We start from the raw sequence: 18,552 nt of genomic DNA on the forward strand, positions 1-18,552 counted from the left end.
AAGTGATCAGAAGAGTCATTCACCATGATCAAGTAGGATTTATACCAGGGATGCAGGGCTGGTTCAATATTAGGAAAACTATCCACATAATTGACCACATCAACAAGCAAACCAACAAGAACCACATGATTATCTCAATTGATGCAGAAAAAGCCTTTGATAAAATACAACACCCATTCCTACTAAAAACACTAGAAAGCATAGGAATAGAGGGGTCATTCCTAAAAATAATAAACAGTATATATCTAAAACTATCAGCTAATATCATCTGCAATGGGGATAAACTAGATGCATTCCCAATAAGATCAGGAGTGAAACAAGGATGCCCATTATCACCTCTATTATTTGACATTGTATTAGAAACACTAGCCGTAGCAATTGGAGAAGAAAAAGAAATTGAAGGCATTAAAATAGGCAAGGAGGAGACCAAATTATCACTCTTTGCAGATGACATGATGGTTTACTTAAAGAATCCTAGAGATTCAACCAAAAAGCTAATCGAAATAATCAACAACTTTAGCAAAGTTGCAGGATACAAAATAAACCCATATAAGTCATCAGCATTTCTATATATTTCCAACGCAGCTCAGCAGCAAGAACTAGAAAGAGAAATCCCATTCAAAATTACCTTAGACAAAATAAAATACTTAGGAATCAATCTCCCAAGACAAACACAGGACCTATATGAACACAACTACAAAACACTTTCCACACAACTAAAACTAGACTTGAACAATTGGAAGAACATTAACTGCTCATGGATAGGAAGAGCCAATATAATAAAAATGACCATCCTACCCAAACTCATCTATCTATTTAGTGCCATACCCATGGAACTTCCAAAAAATTTTTTTTTACTGATTTAGAAAAAACCATAACAAAGTTCATTTGGAAGAACAAAAGATCAAGGATATCCAGGGAAATAATGAAAAAAAAATACAAAGTAAGGGGGCCTTGCAGTCCCAGATCTCAGACTATATTATAAAGCAGCAGTCATCAAAACAATTTGGTACTGGCTAAGAGACAGAAAGGAGGATCAGTGGAATAGACTGGGGGCAAGCGACCTCAGCAAGGCAGTATATGACAAACCCAAAGATTCCAGCTTTTGGGACAAAAATCCACTATTTCATAAAAACTGCTGGGAAAATTGGAGGACAGTGTGGTAAAGATTAGGTTTAGATCAACACCTCACACCCTACACCAAGATAAATTCAAAATGGGTGAATGACTTGAACATAAAGAAGGAAACTATAAGAAAATTCGGCGAACACAGAATAGCATACATGTCAGACCTTTGGGAAGGGAAAGACTTCAAAACCAAGCAAGAATTAGAAAGAGTTACAAAATGCAAAATAAATAATCTGGAATACATCAAATTAAAAAGTTTTTGTACAAACAAAACCAATGTAAGTAAAATCAGAAGGGTAGCAACAAATTGGGAAACAATCTTCATAAAAACCTCTGACAAAGATTTAATTACTCAAATTTACAAAGAACTAAATCAATTGTACAAAAAATCAAGCCATTCTTCAATTGACAAATGGGCAAGGGACATGAACAGGCAGTTTTCAGCCAAAGAAATCAAAACTATTAATAAGCACATGAAAATATGCTCTACATCTCTTATAATCAGAGAGATGCAAATCAAAACAACTCTGAGGTATCACCTCACACCTAGCAGATTGGCTAACATGACAGCTATGGAAAGTAATGAATGCTGGAGGGGATGTGGCAAAATGGGGACATTAATTCATTGCTGGTGGAGTTGTGAATTGATTCAGCCATTCTGCAGGACAATTTGGAACTATGCCCAAAGCAAGATAAAAGACTGTCTGCCCCTTGATCCAGCTATAGCACTGCTGGGTTTGTACCCCAAAGAGATAATAAGGAAAAAGACTTGTACAAGAATATTCATAGTTGCAGTCTTTGTGGTGGCCAAAAATTGGAAAATGAGGGGATGCCCATCAATTGGGGAATGGCTGAATAAATTGTGGTATATGTTGGTGATGGAATACTATTGTGCTAAAAGGAATAATAAAGTGGAGGAATTCCATGCAGACTGGAACAACCTCCAGGGAGTGATGCAGAGCTAAAGGAGCAGAACCAGGAAAACATTGTACACAGAGACTGATACATTGTGGCACAATCGAAGGTGATGGACTTCTCCATTAGTGTCAATGCAAAGTCCCTGAGCAATCTGCAGGGATCTAAAAAATACTATCCACAAGCAGAGGATAAACTGTGGGAGTAAAAAGACCGATAAAAAGCAACTGCTTGAATACAGGGGTTGAGGGGATATGACTGAGGAGAGACTCTAAATGAACAGTCTAATGCAAATACCAACAACATGGAAATGGTTAGAAACAGGAACACATGTGATAACCAGTGGAATTGTTTTTCGGCTATGGGAGAGGGAAGGGTGGTGGGAGGGAGGAAAAGAAAATGATCTTTGTTTCCAGTGAATAATGTTTGGAAATGACCAAATAAAATAATGTTTAAAATTTAAAAAATATATATATATACATACATATAAACATAAAAAAATAAAAATTTTAAAATATGTAAAAGGATATTTTGCTCACATATAAGATGTTTCATATGTTTCAGATATGCTCCTCGGTGACTGGCAATGGCAATGCTTATTAGGGGATCACTTTCCTACTGAGTAGTATGGACACCACTGTGGGGTATAAATTGAGATATAAATGAACTTCAAGTACTGTGCTCTTAGCTAATAAAGTAAATGCTCTCTTCAGGAATAGCTTAGCTGAAGCAGTCAACCAATTGACTGCTTCTAACTGTTTTGGCTCTGAGAAGACTTTTCAGGCCCTTCTCCTGTATTTCCCATTCTTTGCTCTGATTCCTGTCCCCCAGTTTGTCTTTCTACCCCTTAGTTCCTATGACTTAAATGAGAGCCTCTTTATTCCCAGGATCATCTTTTACTTAAAAAGCCATAAATCCCTAAATTTCCCCTATCAAAATGATAATCCTTTTAAAATCATACCCCAATCTCCAGGAATTTTAATAATTATTTAAAATTTTTTTCCATTTTTAGTTATAAAACATATATCTGAAGTCTTTACCTTAGTCTATCTCCCTGGTTCCTTTGATACTGTTTACACTCACATTTCTCTAGTCTTTTAATAGAAGTTCTTTCTCTGCCTCATTATAACATTAAATTGTTATTTTAAAAGCATCACTTTGCCTTGTGGAACAAAGAGATCTAAGTTCTCATGTCTACACTACAGATAATTTTCTCTCCCAAACTGTCCAAATCCTGTCTAAAACTATGCTATTATTGGTACTCAGAATGGTTATTCATAAGTGTGACAAAATGCCATATCTTTGAACAATTGTTACAAAACTTCCTTTACACAAAATTCTTTCTTTTATACATATAATCACCAAACTTGTCTGTTTATCTGTTTATCTTGGTCTTCATCTCCACCCCCTATCTCTCTAAGCACCGTCTCCTCACCCTACCCCAAACCCTTACTTCTGTCTTAGAATCAATATTGTTTATTGGTTCCAAGGCAGAAGAGTGGAAGGGACTAGGCAATGGGGGTTATGAACCTAGGACCTTTTGTCTCTAGGCTCTGAATCCACTGAACTACCTAGTTGCCCTCTGTGTTGTCTTTTAATCTCTCATGCTCCCTAAGAACTCCTTGCCTTTTCCTCAGCCTTGCCTTGCACATTGGAATTCTTAGTCCTTGCCTTGTAGCCAAATTTCCTTTTATGTGTTTCTTCAAATTAAAGTGTGAGTTCTTTGAGAGAAGGAACTGTCTTACCTTTTCTGTTTGTCTTCCCAAGGCTTAGTACAGTGCTTGAAATAGTAAGCACTTCAAAAATATTTTTTCATTCAGATTTCATTTAGGATCAAATTTGATATTTAGAGCTTTTCACAATATAGCCCAGTGATGGTGAACATTTTAGAGACTGAGTGCCCAAACTTCACCCTTATACCTGTGAAATGAAATTCTTGGTTCTCTTTGCCTGGTTGGAGTTAACACTTTGGAATAACAATAACTTAACTACCCTTACTTAGTACCTCACTAGACTGAAGTCAGCATTAACTCTCCTTTGTCTACTTTTGAATTAATCAACAAAAATGAATACATACTTAACCCTAAAGAAAGGGAAATCTTACTCCTAGGAGGAAACCTTTAGAAGCAAGAAGCCAGCAAAATACTTGGAAGAACTCCATCATTTTTTTCTAACTCAAACAGCCAGAAACTTTTGAATTCTTTTAAGAGTTCACATGCTCAAAAATGTGTGAATCCAGAGGTGAGAACTCAGATATGTAACAATTTTGGAAACTGTGATTGTTCCCTATGAAGAGGGGCAGGGATAGGAAGCCACCATAAAAGCCACAAAAATCCTTTGGCTGGCAGTCTGGTGAAGTTGAGTCTTGTGGAGAGTTGTCGCCTGGAGATAGTCTTCGAGGAACCTCATTGGAGACTGCAGCATAGATCCTGACTTCAACTTAGACCCAAGATGGCAAACCTATGACACTCATGTCAGCACTGATGTGCGTAGCCATTTTCAATGACATGTGGCTGTATGAGGCCACATACAGAGAAATATGGGGGCACATGCCAAAAAGGACATTTTTTTTTCTTGAAGTGACACACCACCCAAGTTATGCTCTGTTTTTCGGTGACTTTTGACACACCAAGCTCAAAAGGTTGCCCATTACTGACTTAGACTCTGACTCCTCGACTACTTGCTTGAGTGAGTGAAAAGGCTGACTCCCTTCCTAGTTTCTTAAGAGACTAGCTTCCATATTGGAGAATGCCACGTATGCCACTCACTACCAGCCCTCCTGGCTGAGGACTAGTATAGGTATTTTTTTTAACCTCTTTCACATTTCTCTACTTTATTGTTCCCCCTTCTATTTTGGTAAATAAACTGTGTCCACCCATTAAATATAACCTTTACACACCACATGTGAGCCCCCTACATAACCCTAGACAGGGGATAGAGGAAGTGCTCCCACTGGACTGCTGGGCAGAAGTAAGTATGATATGCAAAGTATCCTCAAAGTGTGTGTGGAGAGGAGGAGGGGAACAGCCCCCTCTGGCAGGTGTACCATAGGTTCGTCAACATGGACCTAACCCCTTCCCTACCTTTATAGTCCACTTATATATTACTCTCCTCTGAAAACTCTGTGGTTCAACCATATGCAGCTGCTTGCTGTTTCCACATACAAAGTTCGTATTCCATCTTTAGGACTTTGCACTGGTTGTTCATAATGTCTAGAATGCACTTCCTCTTGACCGTTGCCTCTTGGAATCACTGGTTTCCATCAAATAACAGCTCATTGCTCCCTTCTATATGAACCTCTTTCCATTAGCTCCCAGTGCCCTGCATTTTGCATATGTTGTATAACATATAATCCTCAACTAAAAATAATCTCCTCAAGGGCAGAAGGGATCATTCCTGCCTCTTTGTATTTTATCCCCAACATTTAGCATAGTGCCTATCGATAGAAAGTATTTAATAAATGTTTGCGGATTGATTGGATTGGTTGATTGATTAGGAAAAGATGATTAGAAGACAATAATGCAGGAGAAGATCTTAGGAATAAAATTCAAATTAGTTCTTTTTTCTCCAATGGCTTATATGCTATAGGATATTGTTCTCATTGTTTATAGTGGCTAAGAATCATCTTACTAAGTTGAGAAACCTGTGACCTTCTGATCCATGATGCCTTACTTGAAACCACAATTTTAGGATGGATCTTAGCTATGTATGACTCATCTGTTTTGCTTGCTTATATTGTATAGCTTTTAGAATAGCAGTTAGCACATAGCATTTAATAAATACACTATCTCATCTATCATTCCCCCTGAAACATATTTTACAAGTAGATTTCTATTAAATACTTGCTTTTTGATTTCTGTTTCTTTCCCAGTTGGTTAAGCAGAGCATACTGGGTATAGGGCCTACTATACTGGGCTGGGGCCTGAGCCTCCTATTTTCCATTTCAAATCTAGGTAATATAGAGACAATAGAGTCAAGAGGAAAAATAATTACGTATGTAGATAATGGTGTAATACAAATAGAAATGGAACTCTGCAGATACATTTTGACTTAGCAAACTATAAATTAACCTGTGTTTTTATTTATTTTGTTAAACATTTCCCAATTACATTTTAATTTGATTTGGACAGTTATGAGTTTCTCTGGCTGCAAGCTGCTAGCAGGTGTTAAGTTTGACTCCTCTGATATATATCAATCTCTTAAAGGTTTTAAAGAATTGTGAAAGCAGGTTTATTGGCAATATTTATTGACATCTTCACATTGAAGGAAAGACAAGATGGTGGCAGGTCTCAGGCAAGAGAAACCACTGCCACCATTTAAAATACAACCTTCTTTCATGTCCCTTTGGAGATAGCCCAGGATCCCACACTGAGAATCTCTGGCCTGGCAGTGTCTCTAAGGTCACCAGCCTGCATCTACCCTGGGCTTCACAACGATTAGTAAGGGGATTGATCCCTGGACAAGAGGCCCACTTTTCTTGCCACCTTCATCATTAACGATTATTGTCATCACTTAGGTAGATAAGTCAGAGTCCCAGGAATGGTTGCACCTCCTCAGACCCTGAATCCTGCTCCCTAAAGTTATCTTCTGTGGAAGCAGCCCCATAGAGGCTCAGCCTGGCATTTACTTCTACAGATCCTCGAGGCTCTGACTCATTAGCAAAGGTCTCTATACCAAAGCCTTGTCCCTGCCAGACATCAGAAATAGATATGATTGCCATATCCATTCCCATTTCACTGATGGTAAACTGAAGTCATAGCAGGAAAATAGAATTCAGGTATTCTCTCTCCTAGTCCAAGGCTCTTTATACCATTGTGGCTTTATCAAAAGCCTTATTTATTATACAAGTAACATAAAGTGACAAATAATTAGCCATTTAAAATTGAAATTAACATTAATTGAAACCTTTTTTTAAAAAATGATATTTTATGCTGAATTTTACAAAAAGGGGGGGGGAAGGCAGAGTCAAGATGACAGCTTAGACACAGCAAAAGTCCAGACATCTCTGAAAACCCTTCCATACCAATCAAAAACAAAGTGTTTCAAGGGAACAGAAAACTAAATTTAACAACAGGACAGAGCTGGGGGATCCTCCTGGATTCAACTTAAAAGGTACTCCAAAAAAAAAACAACAAAAAAAGCCTGAATTCTTGAACTCTTGGGTTAAAGGGAAAGGAAGAAGGAAGGTGTCAGGACTGCTCCCCCACCTAGTGTGATGAGTCTCCAGGGATGGTTAGAATCTCTGGGCAGGCAAGGGCTTTAGTCTAGAGGTAGTGCCTTGTTGCCATATCTGTGCCAGACTCAGGTTGAACACAGGTGGCAGAGAGGCAGCTGGAGGAGAAGCTCAGAGAGGACAGCCTAGTCACAGCCAAAATGCTCCATCTTTTCCCCACTCCCCTTCTTGAGGTTTTAGCCTCAAGGCAGACCCAGATCTGCAGATCAATTCCACCCTGGCTTAATCTTATCAACAGGGCAGGTAAGAAGTCTTCAGAGGGCAGGGAAGCTCAACCTCCAATACCCCTCCTCCATAGACTGCACAGAGAGTAGTTGTAAGAATCCAACTGACTGGGATCTGAGAACAAAGGCTGTAATCACTACAGAATACTTTGCTAACAGGGTGGGAAGCCCAGATCCCTTCAGCCTCAGCACCTTTACCTACACCTTCAGCTTCTATTGCCAGTAGGGAAAGATATGACCTCAGGGCTCATTAATACCATCAGCCTAACCTAGTCAATGAGCAGAGCAGAGAAGAAGCCTCTTCAGGACAGAATAGCCCAAACCCACAGATTCAGCAAATAATCAGAGGAGCAAGATTACAGCTAATTATGGGGTGGGGGTGGGGGGGAAGAAGGAAAAAAATATGAGTAAACAACAGAAAAAGAAAAAAGAAATTACAATAGACAGCTTCTATCCAGGTTATGAACAAAGAGCAAATGGAACAGAGGAGGACCAAGGCACACCAAGCAAAAACATAGAAACTCCAGTGAATTGGACACAGGCTTTGGAAGAACTCAAAACGCAATTCAAAAAACAATTAAGAGAGGCTGAAGACAATTGGGAAAAGAACTTAAAAAGCAAAACAAGGGACTTCTGGTCAAGATGGCGGCTTAGAGGCAGCAAAAGTCCAGACCTCTGAAAACCCTTCCTTACTGATCACAAACTGAATGCTCCTAGGGCACTGAAATTCAAACTGAACAACAGGACAGAGCCGGAGAACCCTCCTTCTGGACTCAGATCAAAAGGTACGCACCCCCCCCCCAAAGCCAGAATCCTAGATCACTCAGATCTAAGGGGAAGGCAGAAGGAAGGTCCCAGGACCCATCCCCCCCAACCCAGAAAGCTGAACTCAAGGCAGCAGCGGGAACCTCAGGGCCGGCGAAAGGGCCTCAGGGCCAGCTATTCTGAAGGGCGCACCTTGAAAGCAATCTGAGCCAGTCTTGGGGGTGCCCAATACAGATGGCAGGGAAACAGAGAGAGATGGGGGGAGCTTGTAACCCCCTGGCTGGGTCCTTCCATCTGAGTCTCACTGGAGGTTCCTGCTTCAGGGCACATCCAGTCCAAACCAGCTGAACCTAATCCCATCAGGAGCCCTCAGAGCTCAGGGAAGTCAGGACCCCTACCCCCACTCCCCTCTAGAGTGTAGGGTCTTCTGAAAGGACAGAAACCTCAGGGCCGGCAAAGGGGTTGCTCTGAAGGGTTTACCTTGAAATTAACCTGGACCAGTCTCTGGGCATCCAACACAGAATGGAGCAGAGGTTTTTTGCTTAGGGGCACATCCAGCCCAACCCAGCTGTACTTAATCACATCAGGAGCCCTCAGAGATCAGGGAGTCCAGGAACCCTTCCCCCTTAGAGTCCAGGGTCTTCTGAAAGAACAGAAACCTCAGGGCCAGCAAAGGTATGAGGTACCTTGTGGACAGTGTTGTGCCAGGCTCAGAGCATGGAAGTAAGGCAGCAGAGAAGCAACTGAGAGCAGTAACACCCGAAACGCCAGCAGGCAGGGGAGGGCAGATCCTTTGCTTCCCCGGGAAGACAGAGCAGCTGTGGAGAAAGGAGAATTTGCCTGGGGCTAAGGCCTTGGACCATCAGACAGATACACTACGAGACAGTCCTCCTCCCTCAGATAGAGATAGCAAACAGTATAGAAGTGCAAAAGCCTCCAAACACCAAGAAAAGCAAGAAGAAGGGGGTGACTTTGGACACATTTTTATGGAGCAAAAATACAAAATATAGAGGAGATAGAATAGGAAACACAAGCAAATGCCCCAAAACCTTCCAAAGGAAATGGAAATTCTCCACAAACTCTTGAAGAATTTAAATCGGAAATTATAAAAAAGATGGAAGCCTTCTGGCAGGAAAAATGGGAAATAATGCAAAAGGAACACAACAATCTGAAGCACAAAAAAATGCAATTACAGAAACAGCTTGACCAAACTGAAAAGGAAAACCAGGCTTTAAAGGTCAGAATCAGGCAACTGGAAGACAATGATCTTGCAAAAGAGCAAGAATTAATAAAGCAAAGCCAAAAGACCAAGAAATTAGAAGAGAACATAAAATATCTCACTGACAAGGTGACAGGCCTGGAAAATAGAGGAAGGAGAGACAATCTGAGAATAATTGACCTACCAGAAAAGCCAGAAATAAATAGTAATCTTGACATCATAATACAAGATATCATCAAAGAAAACTGTCCAGAGATTCTAGAACAAGGGGGCAATACAGGCATTGAAAGAGTTCACAGAACACCATCTACACTATATTCCCAAAAGGCAATTCCCAGAAACGTAATTGCCAAATTCCAAAGCTTTTAAGCAAAAGAAAAAATCCTACAAGAAGCCAGAAAAAGACATTTAGATATAAAGGAATGCCAATCAGGGTCACACAAGACCTTGCAATTTTCAGTCTGAATGACCATAAGGCATGGAACATGATTTTCAGAAAGGCAAGAGAGCTGCGTCTTCAACCAAGAATCAGCTATCCATCAAAACTGACTATATACTTCAAGGGGAAAGTATGGGCAATCAACAAAATAGAAGATTTCCAAGATTTTGCAAAGAAAAGACCAGAGCTCAGTGGAAAATTTGACATCCAAGCACAAAGAGAAAGGAATACCTGAAAAGGTAAATATGAAGGAAAGGGAAAAGGAGAAAAATGTTATCTTTTTCTTTTATTCAAACTCTCTTCTATAAGAAATACATTTATATCAATTTATATATATTTAATATGTGGGGGAAATGTAATGTGTAACCCTCAAAAATTGTATGCATCATTAGAGTAGTAAGAAGAATTATACATAGGGAACGTTTGGAGCAACAAGATGATATGGAGAAAGGGGGAACAGAAAGAAAAACAGGGGAGAATCGTTGATGGTACTAAGATATACTCCAAGAAATAGGGAGAAAAAAGTAAATAGAACAATCTTTCTCACACAAAGATACACATGGGAAGGGGAGGGAAAGAATTCTCCTATAAGAAGGAGAGGAAGAGAGTTTTCACTTAAACCTTACTCTCAGTGAAATCAACTCTGAGAGGGAAGAGCATCCAGATCCATTGGGATCTTGAATTCTATCTTATCCAACAGGGTAAGGGAGAAGGAAAAACCAAAGAGGGTGGGGGGGGGAGGGAACACAAAAAGGGAGGGAAGGAGAGGGAGGAGGGGGAGGGAATAAAAAGGGAGGGGCTAGAAAGGGAAACATATCAAGGGAGGGGACTAGGGGGACTGACCTAAAGTAAATCACTGGCTTACAAAGTTATAGCTAAAGAAGAAAGGTCAGAATTAGGGGAGGATATCAAAATGCCAGGGAGTCCACAAGTGACAATCATAACTTTGAACGTGAATGAGATGAACTCACCCATAAAAAGTAGATGAATAGCAGAAAGGATTAGAATCCAAAATCCTACAATATGTTGTCTTCAAGAAACACAAGAGGCAGGTAGACACTCACAAGGTTAGAATTAAAGGTTGGAGTAAGACCTTTTGGGCCTCAACTGATACAAAGAAGGCAGGAGTTGCAATCATGATATCTGACAAAGCCAAAGCTCAAATAGACCTGATCAAAAGGGATAGGGAAGATAAATATATTCTCTTAAAAGGGACTTTAGATAATGAGGAAATATCACTAATCAAATGTATGCGACAAATAGTATAGCACCCAAATTTCTAATGGAGAAACTAGGAGAATTGAAGGAAGAAATAGACAGTAAAACCATATTAGTGGGAGATTTGAACCAACCACTATCAAATTTAGATAAATCAAATAAAAATAAATAAGAAAGAGGCAAAAGAAGTGAATGAAATCTTAGAAAAACTAGAGTTAATAGACATATGTAGAAAAATAAATAGGGCAGAAAGGAATGCACTTTCTTCTCAGCACCACATGGCACATTCACAAAGATTGACCATACACTAGGTCACAGAAACATGGCACTCAAATGCAGAAAAGGAGAAATAATAAATGCAGCCTTTTCAGATCACAAGGCAATAAAAATAATGATCAGTAAGGGTACATGGAGAACCAAATCAAAAATTAATTGGAAAATAAATAATATGATACTGCAAAATTGGTTAGAGAAAAAATCATAGAAGCAATTCATAATTTCATCAAGGAAAATGACAATGGTGAGACATCCTTTCAAACCTTATGGGATGCAGCCAAAGCAGTAATCAGAGGAAAATTCATATCCCTGAGTGCATATATTAACAAATTAGGGAAGTCAGAGATCAATGAATTGGAAATGAGAATAAAAAAACTTGAAAGCGAACAAATTAAAAACCCCCAGAAGAAAACCAAACTAGAGATCCTAAAAATTAAGGGAGAAATTAATAAAATCAAAAGTGACAGAATTATTGAGCAAATAAACAAGACTAGAAGCTGGTACTTTGAAAAAACAAACCAAATAGACAAAGTACTGGTTAATCTAATTTAAAAAAGGAAAGAAGAAAGGCAAATTAACAGCATCAAGGATGAAAAGGGGGACCTCACCTCCAATGAAGAGGAAATTAAGGCAATCATTAAAAACTACTTTGCCCAACTATATGGCAATAAATATACCAACCTAGTAGATATGGACGAATATATACAAAAATATAAACTGCCTAGACTAACAGAAGAAGAAATAGATTTCTTAAATAATCCCATATCAGAAAAAGAAATACAACAGGCCATCAAATAACTTCCCAAGAAAAAATCCCCAGGGCCAGATGGATTCACCAGTGAATTCTATCAAACATTCAAAGAACAGTTAATCCCAATACTATACAAACTATTTGACATAATAAGCAAAGAGGGAATTCTACCAAACTCCTTTTATGACACAAACATTGTACTGATTCCAAAACCAGGCAGGTCAAAAACAGAGAAAGAAAATTATAGACCAATCTCCCTAATGAATATAGATGCAAAAATCTTAAATAGGATACTAGCAAAAAGACTCCAGCAAGTGATCAGAAGAGTCATTCACCATGATTAAGTAGGATTTATACCAGGGATGCAGGGCTGGTTCAATATTAGGAAAACCATCCACATAATTGACCACATCAACAAGCAAACCAACAAAAATCACATGATTATCTCAATAGATACAGAAAAAGCCTTTGATAAAATACAACACCCATTCCTATTAAAAACACTAGAAAGCATAGGAATAGGAGGGTCGTTCCTAAAAATAATAAACAGTATATATCTAAAACCATCAGCTAATATCATCTGCAATGGGGATAAACTAGATGCATTCCCAATAAGATCAGGAGTGAAACAAGGATGCCCATTATCACCTCTATTATTTGACATTGTATTAGAAACACTAGCCATAGCAATTGGAGAAGAAAAAGAAATTGAAGGCATCAAAATAGGCAAGGAGGAGACCAAATTATCGCTCTTTGCAGATGACATGATGGTCTATTTAAAGAATCCTAGAGATTCAACCAAAAAGCTAATCGAATTAATCAACAACTTTAGCAAAGTTGCAGGATACAAAATAAACCCATATAAGTCATCAGGATTTCTATATATTTCCAACACAACTCAGCAGCAAAAACTAGAAATAGAAATCCCATTCAAAATCACCTTAGACAAAATAAAATACTTAGGAATCAATCTCCCAAGACAAACACAGGAACTATATGAACTATATACAAAACACTGTCCACACAACTAAAACTAGACTTGAGCAATTGGAAAGACATTAACTGCTCATGGGTAGGATGAGCCAATATAATAAAAATGAACATCCTACTCAATCTTATTTATCTGTTTAGTGCCATACTCATTGAACTTCCAAAAAAAATTTCTTTACTGATTTAGAAAAAACCATAACAAAGTTCATTTGGAAGAACAAAGGATCAAGGATATCTAGGGAAATAATGAAAAAAATACAAAGGAAGGGGGACTTGCATTCCCAGATCTCAAACTATATTACAAAGCAGCAGTCATCAAAACAATTTGGTACTGGTTAAAAGAAAGAAAAGAGGATCAGTGGAATAGAATTGGGGCAAGTGACCTCAACAAGACAATATATGATAAACCCAAATATCCCAGCTTTTGGGACAAAAATCCACCATTCGATAAAAACTGCTGGGAAAATCGGATGGCAGTGTTGGAGAGATTATGTTTGGTTTAACACCTCACACCCTACACCAAGATAAATTCAAAATGGGTGAATGACTTGAACATAAAGAAGGAAACTATTAGTAAATTAGGCAAACACAGAATAGTATACATGTCAGACCTTTGGGAAGGGAAAGACTTTAAAACCAAGCAAGACTTAGAAATTGTCACAAAATGTAAAATAAATAATTTTGACTACATCATATTAAAAAGGTTTTGTACAAACAAAACCAATGTAAGTAAAATCAGAAGGGAAGCAACAAATTGGGAAACAATCTTCATAAAAACCTCTGACAAAGGTTTAATTACTCAAATTTACAAAGAGCTAAATCAATTGTACAAAAAATCAAGCCATTCTCTAATTGATAAATGGGCAAGGGACATGAACAGGCCAAACAAATCAGAACTATTAATAAGCACATGAAAAAGTGTTCTAAATCTCTTATAATCAGAGAGATGCAAATCAAAACAACTCTGAGGTATCACCTCACACCTAGCAGATTGGCTAACATGACAGTAGAGGAAATAGTGAATGCTGGAGGGGATGTGGCAAAGTAGGGACATTAATTCATTGCTGGTGGGGTTGTGAATTGATCCAACCTATCTGGAGGGCAATTTGGAACTATGCCCAAAGCAAGATAAAAGACTGTCTGCCCTTTGATCCAGCTATAGTACTGCTGGGTTTGTACCCCAAAGAGATAATAAGGGAAAAAACTTGTACAAGAATATTCGTAGCTGCACTCTTTGTGGTGGCCAAAACTTGGAAAATGAGGGGATGCCCTTCAATTGGAGAATGGCTGAACAAATTGTGGTATATGTTGGTGATGGAATACTATTGTGCTAAAAGGAATAATAAAGTGGAGGAATTCCATGGAGACTGGAACAACCTCCAGGAAGTGATGCAGAGCGAGAGGAGCAGAACCAGGAGAACATTGTACACAGAGACTGATACACTGTGGTATAATCGAACGTAATGGACTTCTCCATTAGTGTTAGTGCAATGTCTCTGAACAATCTGCAGGGATCTAAAAAATACTATTCACAAGCAGAGGACAAACTGTGGGAGTAAAAACACCAAGGAAAAGCAACAGCCTGCCTGCAGGGGCTGAGGGGAAATGACTGAGGAGAGACTCTAAATGAACAGTCTAATGCAAATACCAACAACATGGAAATGGTTAGAAACAGGAACACATGTGATACCCAGTGGAATATCGTGTCAGCTATGGAAGAGGTTGGTGGGGGGGAGGAAAAGAAAATGATCTTTGTCTCCAATGAATAATGTTTGGAAATAACCAAATAAAATATTGTTTAAAAAAAACAGCAAAACAAGTCATCTAGAAACAGAAGCATATGAACTAATATAAGAAAATAGTGTCTTGAATTTTACAAAACCAAATAAAACAAGCATTTCTATGTAAAAAGATTAGACATAAATGAAGTAATAAATCTCTAATATGCTTAGCTTACTTTTCTTCATATATACTTAATTACATCTGCAAGTGTCTCCCCACCATCCCCACATTAGATAAGGTAATGTCCAGGATACTGAGATGTTCATACAAAGGCTTTCATGTTTTGGCTTTCTAGTTTACTCTCTTGAGATATTATTCAAAACTTGTTCTTCCCTGTGTTAATTCTGAAACTGCATATAATGTTCTCTTTTTTCTACTTATTTCACTGTTCATTATCCCTATGGAGTTCTTTCCAAGTATTTTTAAAGTTAGCCTGCTCATTACTTCTTATGGCTTAGTAGTATTTCATCATGTAACTGAACATTTGAATTTTCTCCCCAGTTAAAAGGTGATCTCCCTTGGAGCAGGGACTATCTTGCTTTTGTCATTCATTCATTTGTTCATTCATTCTTGATTGCCTTTTTTTGTTAGTAATATATATATATATATTTTTTGCAGTTACTTTATATCTTTTACTTTTTAGATATCTTGAGAACTGGCATATTCATACCCTCCAAATTTTCTCCCATTTAGCACAGATGTTCTCTTTATTAATCTGAGCTGTGATCTTTTTGCATTTCCTGTCTCTTAATAAATAATAAAAACAATTCCATCCCTCTTACACATCCCTTCTCCCAAAGAAGGCAGGTAATATAATAAAGGTTATATATATATATATATTTACATATATATTTAATACATATTTCCCTTTGTCATATTGTGAAATCTGAAGTGTTGCTTACATTAGAGAAAAATTCATGCAGTAAATAATGTTTCAATCTTCTTACTCTGAATATTCTATAGAAGTGGACATCTTTTTCCACTCTCCTGATTCTGCTTACTTCACTTTACATCACTTCCAGGATTTTTTTTTTTTGTGATCATCTTGTTGGTTATTTCTTATAGCATGAATTACAACCATATATCAGAACTTCAGCCATTCCTCATTGATGGAGGTCCCTTAGTTTCTAGTTCTTTGTCACCACAAAAAGAACTGCTATGTAAATATTTTAGGATATATAGTTTCTTTTTATTTTTCCTTGGTCGCCTTAAGAAATAAACCTAAAGTTCATACTGCTGGGTCAAAAGGTAGGCATACATAGCTTTATAATTCTTCAAGTATAATTCTAAATTATTTTTCAAGATGGTTGGATCAGTTCCACCAAAAATGTATTAATGTGTCCATTTTCCATATCCTCTCTAACATTTGTCATTTTGTCCTTTTATTATTTTAACCAATCTGATAATTAGGAGAGGTTATAACAAGTTGTTTTGATTTGTATTTTTCTGATCAATGATGATTTCGAGCCTTTTAAAATATTGTTATATATAGTTTTGATTTCTTCATCCAAAAACTGTCTGTTCATATCTTTTGAACACTTATCAATTGGGAAATGGCTCATATTCTTATTTATTTGACAAAGTCCTGTATATATTATATATATATGAAGTCTATTTGATAAGCTGTCTATAAAGCCTCCCCCCCCCCAAATTAGTACTTTCCTTTTGGCCACGTTAGTTTTATTTATATAAAACTTTTTCAATTTTATGTATTCAAAATTATTCATTTCACATTTTAAAGTATTTTCCATCACTTGTTTATTTATAATTTTTCTCCTATCCATAAATCCTGTCTTTTAAAATGTGTTATTGCCACTTCTTTTGTAGTACATTGAGGGGTATGATTTTAAAGTTAAAATGTGATCACTCAGTCATCATTAGTAGAGAAATAAGTTGTATGATGTTACATAGTTATACAAGTTATATGAGCTATGCAATCTATAATAGATTGGATAGACCACACACACACATATTCATAGATTAGATGTCTTCTCCTTGTGTAACTGGAAATCTTGTGTCTTTGAACTACATTTCCCAGGAGCCCACTGACTTCCTGTCATTACGTGGCTTTGTTTTCTCTATCTTCTATTTCCCTCTTTTCTCTAACTATTTAGTTTCCTCATAGAAGGTGCAATTTTGTATGTACCTGTAGTTAGAAGATTTTTAGAGGTACAAGCTGAGTATGTTAAATGATCATTTGGGGAGATTAGTCTCCCAGATGAACATAGGGGGATTATGAAAATGGGATTAACTCTCTCCTATTCTTTTTATTTTAAACCCTTACCTTCCATCTTGGAGTCAATACTGTATATTGGTTCCAAGATAGAAGACTGGTAAGGACTAGGCAATGGGGCTTAAGTAACCTGCCCAGGGTCATACCACTGGGAAGTGTCTGAGGCTAGATTTGAACCAAGGACCTCCCATCTCAAGGACTGGTTATCAATCCACTGAGCTACCCAGCTTCCCCCTCCCCTATTTATTCTTTAGATTTTAGCCACCAGGAATGTATACACCCCCACTTAATTCTTAAGTGGGGTTGGGGGAGGTCTATGACCCACATGTGCTAGCTAGTGACAAATCAAAAACAGCTGACTGTTCCCTGGGCAGTCTAAAGCAAAGTTAAAGCTGATCCACATAAAAAGTTGAAGGAAGGCACAGGAAGTGATGCAAAGTATTGCCTTTAAAAATGGTGGTAACTTTCTGTGATGAGGTTTTTCCCCTTTGAACCTGGCCTTGGAGGAGCTTGGGCTTGAGACCTCAGACTTCTCTTTGGACTATCATATGGGTGAGTGAAAAGGCTGAATCCCTTTTTTAATTTTTCTGGAAGGATTAGCCTCGGTAGTGATTCCTCACCTTGGGGAAGGCCTTGTGGCTAGAATCTTTGCTTAATTTACTTCCACACCTCCTCTCCTCCTTGCTGGGGCCTCTGAAGCCTTGCCTGGTTCAGACCAGACCAAAAATAATTATCTCTTTCTCTCTCTCATTTTCCTTACTTTTGCTTTTTCTATTTGTAAATAAACTCCCATAAAAGTCATTCTGACTTGAGTAATTAATTTCAGTGACCACAGTTTTATATATTCGGTCCAACCATAATTTTACCCTTTACATCCTCTATTTGTTTGCTTACTATTTTTTGTTTCATCTCTAAATGCTCTTGGCATGATCTAACTTAATTGGTTTTTACATCAAATTGGGCTCAAGAGTAGAAGAAATGGAGGCAAGAAGAGGCAGCCTGGGACTGAAATTCTCTCTCCTACACTAATAGGAAACCTCAATTTCTCATATGGCCCCACAAATACCAGCAGGCTTCTGTGGAACTACTCTTTTCTTTATATAGACAGAAAAAAGCTTCTATGTGAAATCAATTTATTTAAGGATTATAGCAACATGAAAACTAAATAATTGAAAATGAGTACTTGCCAGTAAAACAGCAAATCCAATTTCTGCCCCTTACTACCTATGTGTCCTTGAGCACATGAGCTTAATTTTCCTCATTTGTGAAATGGACTATAATATGATATGACATAATGAACAAAGGGTAACCTACTGTGTCAGTAAGAAGTGGTTAGAATCATACCTTAGACACATGTTGGCTATGTAAATCTGAATAAG

This window comes from Monodelphis domestica, chromosome 3, assembly GCF_027887165.1.
Source record: "Monodelphis domestica isolate mMonDom1 chromosome 3, mMonDom1.pri, whole genome shotgun sequence".
Taxonomy (NCBI): domain Eukaryota; kingdom Metazoa; phylum Chordata; class Mammalia; order Didelphimorphia; family Didelphidae; genus Monodelphis; species Monodelphis domestica.